Source organism: Excalfactoria chinensis, chromosome 1 (genome assembly GCF_039878825.1).
Source record: "Excalfactoria chinensis isolate bCotChi1 chromosome 1, bCotChi1.hap2, whole genome shotgun sequence".
In the NCBI taxonomy this organism is placed as follows: domain Eukaryota; kingdom Metazoa; phylum Chordata; class Aves; order Galliformes; family Phasianidae; genus Excalfactoria; species Excalfactoria chinensis.
In genome coordinates, this window is record NC_092825.1 from 126616508 (window position 1) to 126626394 (window position 9887).

A 9887-nucleotide genomic window follows, 5' to 3' on the forward strand; every position below is an offset into this window, starting at 1 on the left:
CAGTAACTCTGAACTATTCTTTCAAAGCATACATAATGTCATCATTGATTTTCAGATAGTTTTCCTTCATAGAATCACGTAACAGTTTGGGTTGGATGGGACTTCACAACCCACCCAACCCCTGCCATGGGCAGGGCTGCCCCCCACCAGCTCAGGCTGCCCAGGGCCCTATCCAATCTGGCCTTGAGCGCCTCCAGGGATGGGGCACCACAGCTTCTCTGGGCAGCTGTGCCAGCACCTCACTGTCCTCTGAGTGGAGAATTTCTTCCTAATGTCTAATCTAAACCTACTGCCTTTTAGTTTTAAATTACTCCTCCGTGTCCCATTATAACAATTCCTGATAAAGAACTGTCCCATCTTTCCTTCAGGTTCCAACCCATGTGCAGGACTTTGCTCTTTGCCATGCTGAATTCCATGATGTTTGTGTGGACCTTCACTTATATATCAACCACATGGTAGTTCTATTTATGATTATGTATGACTGTTCTATTTATGACTACTTTAAAGCTGTGTCTTTCCATCCTTTAGCATATGAATAGGAAAAAAGACTGTTTTGATGGTGGTGAAGATAGATTAAACAGATCTTCTGGTTACATCTTGAATGATAAAATGCCATTTTCTGCTGAACTATTAAAAGTTCATACTCTGTGGCTATGCAAAATTGAGATCTGACGCTGAGGTTTTGCTGGGGTACAAAACCAACTTGATAGAAACTTTATGCTGACTTTAATGTGTAGATAAGCTTTGTGATGGTAGGAGGAGGGCAGGCTGTGTAGAGAACTCATCACAGAAGTCGGTAGATTTTCTGAACACAAAGGGAAAAGGATGGTTTAATGTGTGTCCCTGGTCAGTAGCAAATGAAGACCCCTAAGACCTTCAGGGGGAGCTCTCCTTCCTAAAATTACCACTGTTTGCTGAATAGGGAAATGTGTAGGATGCTCTGAAATTAATACCTCCTATTTTTCTTTTTCTTTTTTATTTCCCCCCCCCCCCAATGGAAATTACAACAGCTACAAAGGACAGATAACCACTGTTTGATAGAGCAAATTATCAGCTAAAAACCCTATTTTTTTCAACAGAGTCACCACCGTTAACTATGCATTTTCACCGGTGTTGAACAACAGACTGCATGCTGTGCCTGTAAAAATTTGCACCAGCAGAGGTGAACCACAGTCACTGCCGCTGAAACGCACCACACACCACCTCACTGTGTTCACATCTACTGTTTGGTTCCCATAAACATTCAGCAGGTGTTGATTAATGTCAGTGGCTGCCATATTTTCTGCGTGAAGGAATTCAACACCTCTGATTGATCTGCACTTCCGTGTTAGATGACACTGTGTCAGACTGCCCTTCTGCTGCCATCTGTGCGTGGCAACAGCATGTAATGGGTAGCTGTTAGGACTCTACTGAGAGGTGATCTTATCAATCTTATCAGTGTTTATAAATGTCTTAAGTGAGGGGGTCAAAGGGATCCAGCCAACCTCTTTTTAGTGGTGCGTGGCAATAGGACAAGGGGAAATGGCCACAAACTGAAGCATAGGAAGTTCCACGACAATGTGCTTAAGAACTTCTTTACGGTAAGGGTGATGGAGCACTGGAACAGGCTGCTCAGAAAGGTTGTGGATTCTTCTCTGGAGCTATTCAAGACCCACCTGGACACCTATCTGTGCAACCTGCTACAGGTGGCCTGCTTTGCAGGGGGGTTAGATCAGATGAGGTTCTTTCCAGCCCCTACAATTCTGTGATTACTTTTGAAGCGGCCCTCATAATAGGAAATACCTGCTTCCACCTCATTTTGTAAGTTGACTATATATTTTCTGAGAACAGATGTTGACACTGCACCCTTACTCAATTCCTCATTCTCATACTAGAGCTGTGGTTAGATTACTCAGTAGAAAAACAAGCAAAGAAAGAAAGAAGGCAAACAAACTATCAAAAGTCTCTTGCCTTGAAGGAGAATGGACTCTCTCAAAAGCATCCCAAGAGCTTTTTTTTTTTTACTCCTCCAAAGGTAGCTGGGCTATTTTCTACCTGGTAGTGCAGTTTTTCTTGTTGAAAGCAAACGGGGGAGTTAGAAGCCTTTACAGAAGTTGAAAGCTTTGATCGAGTTTCTAGATAAGTATTTTGAATGAAAGACTGGGGCACTGAGGACTGTTCTCAGTCTGAGTTGTAAATGATTTTATGTTGGAGAGAATTCATTGTCCGGTCCACAGGATAGGATTCTTAGAGTGTAGGGTGCCACTCTTAAGCACAGAAAAGACATTGAATGAGCTTAGATAATGCTGGACATTAGATGTACAGGATTTTTTCCTGAGGTGTAGGTCAGTCTTTTTTTTCCAAATCTGAGTTCAGGTACTATTCAAGTAGAAATACGTGACAGCTGGGGTCTGAATAATAGACAAGTTGTGGTCATGTTTAGATTGTCAGGACTTGAAATCTGGGGACAGCAGACTGACTCAGTCCTTTACAACGCACCAGAAAGTATGGGTATTAGGGAACATTTCTTCTCACAGAGAGCAGTGAGGCAGTGGCACAGGCTGCCCAGGGAGGTTCAAGAGCTGTGTAGGTGTGGCACTGAGGGACGTGGTCAGTGGTCATGGTGGAGGTGGGCTACTGGTTGGACTGGATGATCTTAGTGGTCTCTTCCAACTTCAACTATTCTATGATTCCATGAAAGATTATCAGTAATAATAAAAAAATCCCTTTCATGGCTAATGGAAATGAATATAAGGAAAGAAATGTCTCCTACATACTCCTAAAATAAGAAAACAACAAGTCTTACTGCTATCTGGTTGTGCGGTGTCTGACCCAGCTATCTACATACATCCCATCTGTCCTATATCACATCCATAGTGGTGCAGACACATCTGCACTAAGGCTTCTAAGGCAATGAGTCAGCCAGGGAGCACCCTCAGCTCAGTGTCCACTGATCAACATATTATGTACTGCAAATGTATGTGATGTCACCTGAGGATATCAGACAAGTTGTCAGTATCTCTCACAAGAGCCTCAGGATCTCTACTGAGCTAACCATTAATACAAGGAATGAGCTGTAGCAATCACCCATGCACAGTTATCATGCAGGGTGGATGACGGTTGCTAGGGAGGCCAGTATGTGTTACACAGTGACTCAGCAGAAGAGTACATGAGGGCTTTACACATGAGGGCTTTACACACCATGGTTTGTCATTCTTTGTAGGACAGATTTTTGCTGAACAGCCTATGTGAATTTTTAATCTTTTTTTTTTTAAAATTATTATTATTTTTATCATTTTTGTTCCTTATGATTCTGCTTTAGGGATGTTCGCATACCCTAACAAATGCCAACATGTCTTCAACAGGAAATTAAAAAAGCATGCTTGAATTTTCCCTATTTTAGGCCAACTTATTTCAATTGCCCATCTATAAGGTTAAGGATGTTGGAATACTGTTTATGTTGCACACCAAGGGGTCATTTCCTCAAAGAAGGAAAGGTCCAGAGGTATCCAAAGCAGCTGATTATGAATGTATCTTTTTTTCTTTTCCCCAAATGCCCCGCTTTAAAGCAAATGGAGTCTGCAGCTGACAAGCTGTGTAATGCGTCTAACAGTCCAGGTGTTTCCTCTACAGAACAGCTTTTTTTTTTTTTTCTTTTTTTCTTTTTTTTTCCTTTTTTTTTTTTTTTTTTTTTTTTTTCATGTTTCAACAGCAGTTTGAACACAAGGCAGGTTTGATTTCCTATTGCACTCACATAATGCTGAGGGATCAGTTAAAAAAAAACTGAAAAATGGAATTATGGTCATGATGGCAAACAAGGCTATGCCTGAAATGGATGAGCATTGCCCCAGAAGAGTACCTGACCTGCTACTGAGTAGGACATCCACAAGTCCCAGTACCTTTGGGTTGATGTTAGATGGGTCTGGCGGTTGGACTAGATGATCTTAGTAGTCCTTTCCAACCTTATTGATTCTATGGTTCTGTACCCAGCACATGCAAGGCTTCAACATAACTCAGTGCTGTACTACTTAATGGGATAGCAGGAAACATCAAAGATGGCTGTGCTGAACATTCTGTTTCCTGAAAATGCTTGGACGCTTCAGGGAAACTGAGATTTGGAACAGAAAACCATCTGTTGGCTTAAACAAATAGGTTCTTTTTCTTAGAAAGGCAAAAACATGCTAACTTGCATTTATTCTCAATACTCAAAATAGATCTTTACACAGGCAGTTTTTCTGCTTCAAGGCAAGAACAAAGAGGAAAGAAATAAGCTATTTCAAAAAGTACAGCTTGAGCTCTTATGAGAAAAGGCTCTGTAGGACCCCTCGGTCTCAGGGAAGGGAAATTGCTGGGGGTTTAAACTGCCATTTTGTGTTTCTTCTGTTTCCCTGTTAATATAAGAAAATAAGAACTGTTGTACCAGCTTACACTGACAAAACATACCTGGGCCTAAGTCTCTATCCTGCTGTTGTTCAAAACCACAGGTGGTCAAAAACAGGTTAAGGAGAACATGATGCATCCTAGTGGTCCTTACCAGTGTCAGTCAGGTGGGATGGACATACTCAGTTTAAAGTAGCTTCTTCAACAGCATCTTAAGTAGTAATCAATGCATCTTTCCTTCCTAAATTCATGTCATGCAACTGAATCCATTACATCATCTTTTTAGATAATTTAATCTGTCAGGTAGCTTCATTTTCTATTTGTGTGAAAGTGTTCACTGCTTTAGTGATGTGCCTGTTTTTTTTCCCTGTTTCTTTTATCATGTGATGTACTGAAAAATCATTCCCCATGTAATTTTGCCTCATATTAAAAGTCCTCCCTTTTTACATCTAGAGAGTGTCATTCAGTTTGCTTTACTTTTGCAGCAGAAGTGCTCTGTACCTCTGATATCCTTACTGCTCTTTTTGGGAACTTATTTGCTGTTACATCCTTTCAGTCACTGGTGACTAAAATTGCATCCAGTGCACGAGATAAGCACATGTTGCATCAGTATAATAACATTTCCTGTTTTGTTCTCTATTCTTATTATAATAACTCATCACAGTGCTTGCTCTCTTGGCAGCTGCTGAACATTACACTGTTCTCAAGAATAAATCCAAAACTACACCAAGATATGCTTCCCAGTTACTGAAAGCTAATCAGTTTGTATGTGTTTTCCCAAGAATAGTGCTTTGTGTGCATCAATGGCCAACAACACCAAGCACAGTAAAGCTAGGGAACACCTATTTTAGGAGTGAAAGAAATTTCCCAGATATCTTGCAAACCGGATGCATCCACTTCTATGATAACCAGCCAAATTGCTGACATATTCTAAGCTAATTTTCATGTAAGCAGCTGTTGGGGGCCAGAGATTTTACCACTTGGAGCCCTTTCCATGTTGTTACATGGTCTAAGGAGTAGAGTTGAATTTCTGAATTGTAGCACAGGACATTCACTCGAGGGTCTGGACTGCTTCATTTGCAAAAGAAAAATAGTTAAATACACACAAATTCTTATTTTTTTTTTCTTAATTCCAGAAAAGAAGGAGTTCTGTGGCATTTCTTTTTTTACAAGAAATGTTCAGAACTTGTGGGTTTTCTTTTTCTTTTTTTTTCTTTTAAATTGATTTTTTTCCCAGAAATACTTAGAAATTTTAGAGACTGCGGACTCCGAGTTGCTGCCAGATCTGATGGTAAACCCAGTGAGCTAATTCTCATGAAAAATGCTCTTCCAGTTCAACCCGCAGATGAAACAAGTTTTGTTAAATAGTGATATTATAAATAATAGAAATAATTATTAAGGCTAAACCTCTGCTCTTACATGCTGTCAGTATGTCGTGACCCTCTTCTATCAGTGAGGCATTCACTTCCAGTAATTCATATACATTGAGGAACAAACAAGGCTGTTTAGTACAAAGCCATTATAAACTATATCCTCTGTCAGCAAATTATCTTGAATGGCTTTTCGGAGAATCTCATTTTGTCTTAGTCCTGTAAATTTGCAAGAATTTTGTCTTTCCCATCCAAGTTATGATTTCAAGAACATTAGGTATTTCTAGAAGTTTATTCCTAAGAAACAGTAGAAAATCTTGTTCTCAGGGAAGTAGTCAGACGTAAACAACAATATATGAGTGATGCTTGATTTCAGTCACGCGAAATAGAATGAGTGCTGCACAGGAGGATAGCTTTGCTGTTGTACCAAGCAGCGACGTCTTGCATATAAAGATCTTTAACTTAATTTGGAAACTTTCACTTGGGCATGTGTAGTCTTTGCTTTGGACATTTTTTCTGAAATTATTTGGACATAGGATAGAGGATTTATTCCACTTTTATTCCGTAGATAAGCTTTGGGTAAGTTTCTTGCCCAAAGATGTTTGTCTTCTCAGTCTCACTTTTATCTCTGTTCTGTCTGGCATCCAAGGCAGCTTGACAGGACCATCAGTGGGAATGGAAGATCCCAGGGACTCAGTGAAGTGTTTTTATTTCTACAAAAGCAACAGATGTACTGGAACAGCACTCTCTCCAGTTGCCTTTGTGGTCATGCTATGGCAATCCTGCTGGTGGCCTGGTCACATTCAGAACATCTGCTGCTATTTTCATCCTGGCTTTTCTGTATTCAGCCTCCTTAGGATGGCAGCTCGACTGCTTTCATTTTAGGGCAAAGCTCACAGAAGAGAAATCGTTGGAAAGGGAATCTGTTCTAAAGGTGATGAGATTTTGGTGTTGGTATTGATATTTGTTTGAATAAAGTCATCCTTGGCCTGACAAGTATATCTTGACTACCATAGTCAAGATCTTCTAGAAACTACAGGTGATAAAAGAACTTCAAAAGTAACTTATCAACATGCAACCCAACAGCAAACACATGTCAGCATTACAAAGGGTACATTTAATTCTTGGACAATTGCCTCCTTCAAGATACTCTCAAGTGTGTTTTGTATCCTTTGAATTTTAATACACAATCTAGGCCCCAGAAAAGAAGAGCAGGAGGGGCAGGCTGGGGGACCCATGTGGAGCAGTGCCTGAAAGGTCGGTCTTGCTGTATGGAGCTGTGGTGGGGCAGTGCTGCAAGAACTGTAGCCTGTGGGAAGCCCACAGAGTTCAGTTCAGGGAAGACAGCATTGTGGGAGGGACCCACACGGAGCAGGGGCAGGGAGTGGTGATGGAGGAGCAGCAAAATGAAGTCATTATGGTCTGATCAAAGACCCCATTCTCCTGTGCTGTTCAGGGGAGGGACACAGAGGAGGATGGATGAGCAGAAGGTATTTTTAGTTTGCTTTTAGTTTTTCTCTGCTCTAACCTGTTAGTAATTGGCAAAAAAATAAAAAAATAAATAAAATCATTAATATCCCTATACTGAGTCTGTTTTGCCTGTGTCACTAACTGATGAGCAATCTTCCTGTCCTTAGCTCAACCCATGGTCCTTTTTCCATTTTATTTCCCCCCACCCTGTTCTTTTGGCAAGAGGGAGTGCAAAAGCGATGTGGCAGAGTCTTGCTGCCTGGCAGGGTGGAACTGCCACATGCACATGCTAGCCCCAACACACAGGCACAGGAAGGATGCTGCACCTTCCGTAAGGCGTATTCCCACCAGCGAAGAGACATTAGACACACCATGGGAATGGTCAAACCCATCACTGTTTTCCCCTGCTGTTCAGTCATTTATTTACTCCACTGAGGCTTCCTGGGTTGGCATCAAGAACTGTGTGTAGTGTGACTTTCTCTGCCAGGGTTACTTCTATCCAGGTATCCTCTACAGTGTGCACTGACAGTCTGCTAGCGAGGTGTAAAAATAAAAATAAAAATAAAAAAATAGTAATAATAATAATAATAATTCAAAAAGTGAACAGCTATTATTTCCTGGTGAATAGGAACAGGTATAAGACTAAGCTGCTCAACTAAGCACTCTTTCTTGGCACAGGGCAAATGTTGATGATGCTGAGTTGCTGTTTACCTATCTCTGCTTTGTATCTCCGTATTTCATTTTTCTCATATCAGCATTTTTTTTCCTTTTGGCCTCTTGAGCTTCTAACTGTTCCTACTCATCTCAAAAATGTAATTTCAACTGTATTTTCACTTTTCTTATCTAATGTGGCATTAACCTGTGAAGTTTACGCAGCTCCGGAGCAATTTTGCTGCACAACTGGGTTAAATTCATCCAGTAAAAAAAAAAACAAACAGCCATTGGATCATGGACATCTGAGTCTCTGGGCCATTGACTGCTATAGCTGGTAGAGGCCTGTGGGCCATATGCAACTAGTCCCATGTTACCAGTCTCAGATCTTTCCTTATGGAAGGTCTTCCACTGGTGACATCTGCACTGGGTTCCCAGCAAGCTACTCCAGAGCTTTACTACCTTTCCTGTCATTTTTTTTTTTTTTTTTTTTTTAATTATTCTCCTGTCTTGCCTATCCTGCTTCAGATTCAGACCATTATTTCTTGATTTGTTTTCTTGGAAGACTCTTATTCATTGGACTGCTATGTATACAACCTACTAAGGGAGTGCAGTGCAGCTAACTCATCAAGGAAATTCCTTCCCATAATTCTGTAAGCGCTCTTCTTTGTTTTTATATGCTTATCAAATAGGAATTTTTCATTGTGTGTTGTAGTTTGACCTGGCAGACATCTCAGCACCACATGAGCTTCTTGTTCATATCCCACTGACGTCAGTGGGATGGGGGAGAGAATTGAAAAAAAAAAAATAAAAATAAAAAGAATGTCAAAAATTGTGGGTTGAGATCATGGAATCATAGACTCATAAGGATCTAGTCCAACTCCTGGCTCCACACAGGACTACCCAAAATAGAATCATAGAATACCGTGGGTTGGAACGAACCCATACGGATCACTGAAATACAGATAGTTTAATAAGAAGGAAAGCAAAAAGAAACAAGTGATGCCCAACACAGTTGCTTGTCACAAGCTGACTGATGACCATCCAGACCTTGTTCAGCAACAGCCACCTCCCATGTGGCCAGCTGCCCCTTTTGCCCAGTTTGGCTGAAAGATCTGGTGCACAGGCCTTATGAAGATTGGTGGAGGGAACTGGGATTGTCCATTCTGGAGAAGAGGAGGCTCAGGAGAGACCTTATCGCTCTCTACAATGATCTGAAAGGAGGTTGTGGTGAGGTTGGGGTTTGCCTCTTCTTACAGGTAACAGTGATAGGACAAGAGGTAATGGCCTCATGTTGTGCTAGGGGAGGTTCAGGTTGGATGTTAGGAAACATCTCTTTTCAGAAAGGGTGGTGCTGCAGTGGCACAGGCTGCCCAGGGAGGTGGTGCAGTCACTGACCCTGGAGGTGTTGAAGAACCGTGTGGATGTGGCACTGAGGGATGTGGGCAGTGGGCAGTGGGCATGGTTGTGGTGGGCTGACTGTTGACCTAGATGATCTTAGCAGTCTTAATGGTTCTGTGCTCCTTACCTTCAGGGCAGAATGAGGAGCTGAAAAGTCCTTGAGTCTTCAACTGAATGTAGATGGTGTCCGCCACATTTCTTGCCCGTCTCTAGAGAATAGCTTCAGGAAATGAGGAAGGCCTTCATGATGATGAAACTTCATGAACCTTAGCAGGGAGTTGTCACCAGATTGTCAAATTGCCATTTGAACTGAGTGGTTGACCAAAGCAATGTTATATTTCCTTGTGTCCAGTTGTTCATATGACACTCTTCATTTTCTGTGTTACAGGGAAAATACAACCCCCGGGACCACTTCAGAGGAAGGGATGTACCAAGAACCAGGGAGAACATGAGTATGACAGGGGCATGATTTTTGCCTGCTGGCATATAATTACAACATCTTCACATATTTCTGAGAGTTTGCTGTGTGCTGATTGCTGTGACTGCAGCTCATAGCTGGTTCCCAGAAACACTGAAAGTAACTAAGATTATCAGCAAATCTGTCAAGGAAAAATGAAGCACTGATTCTCAGAATGC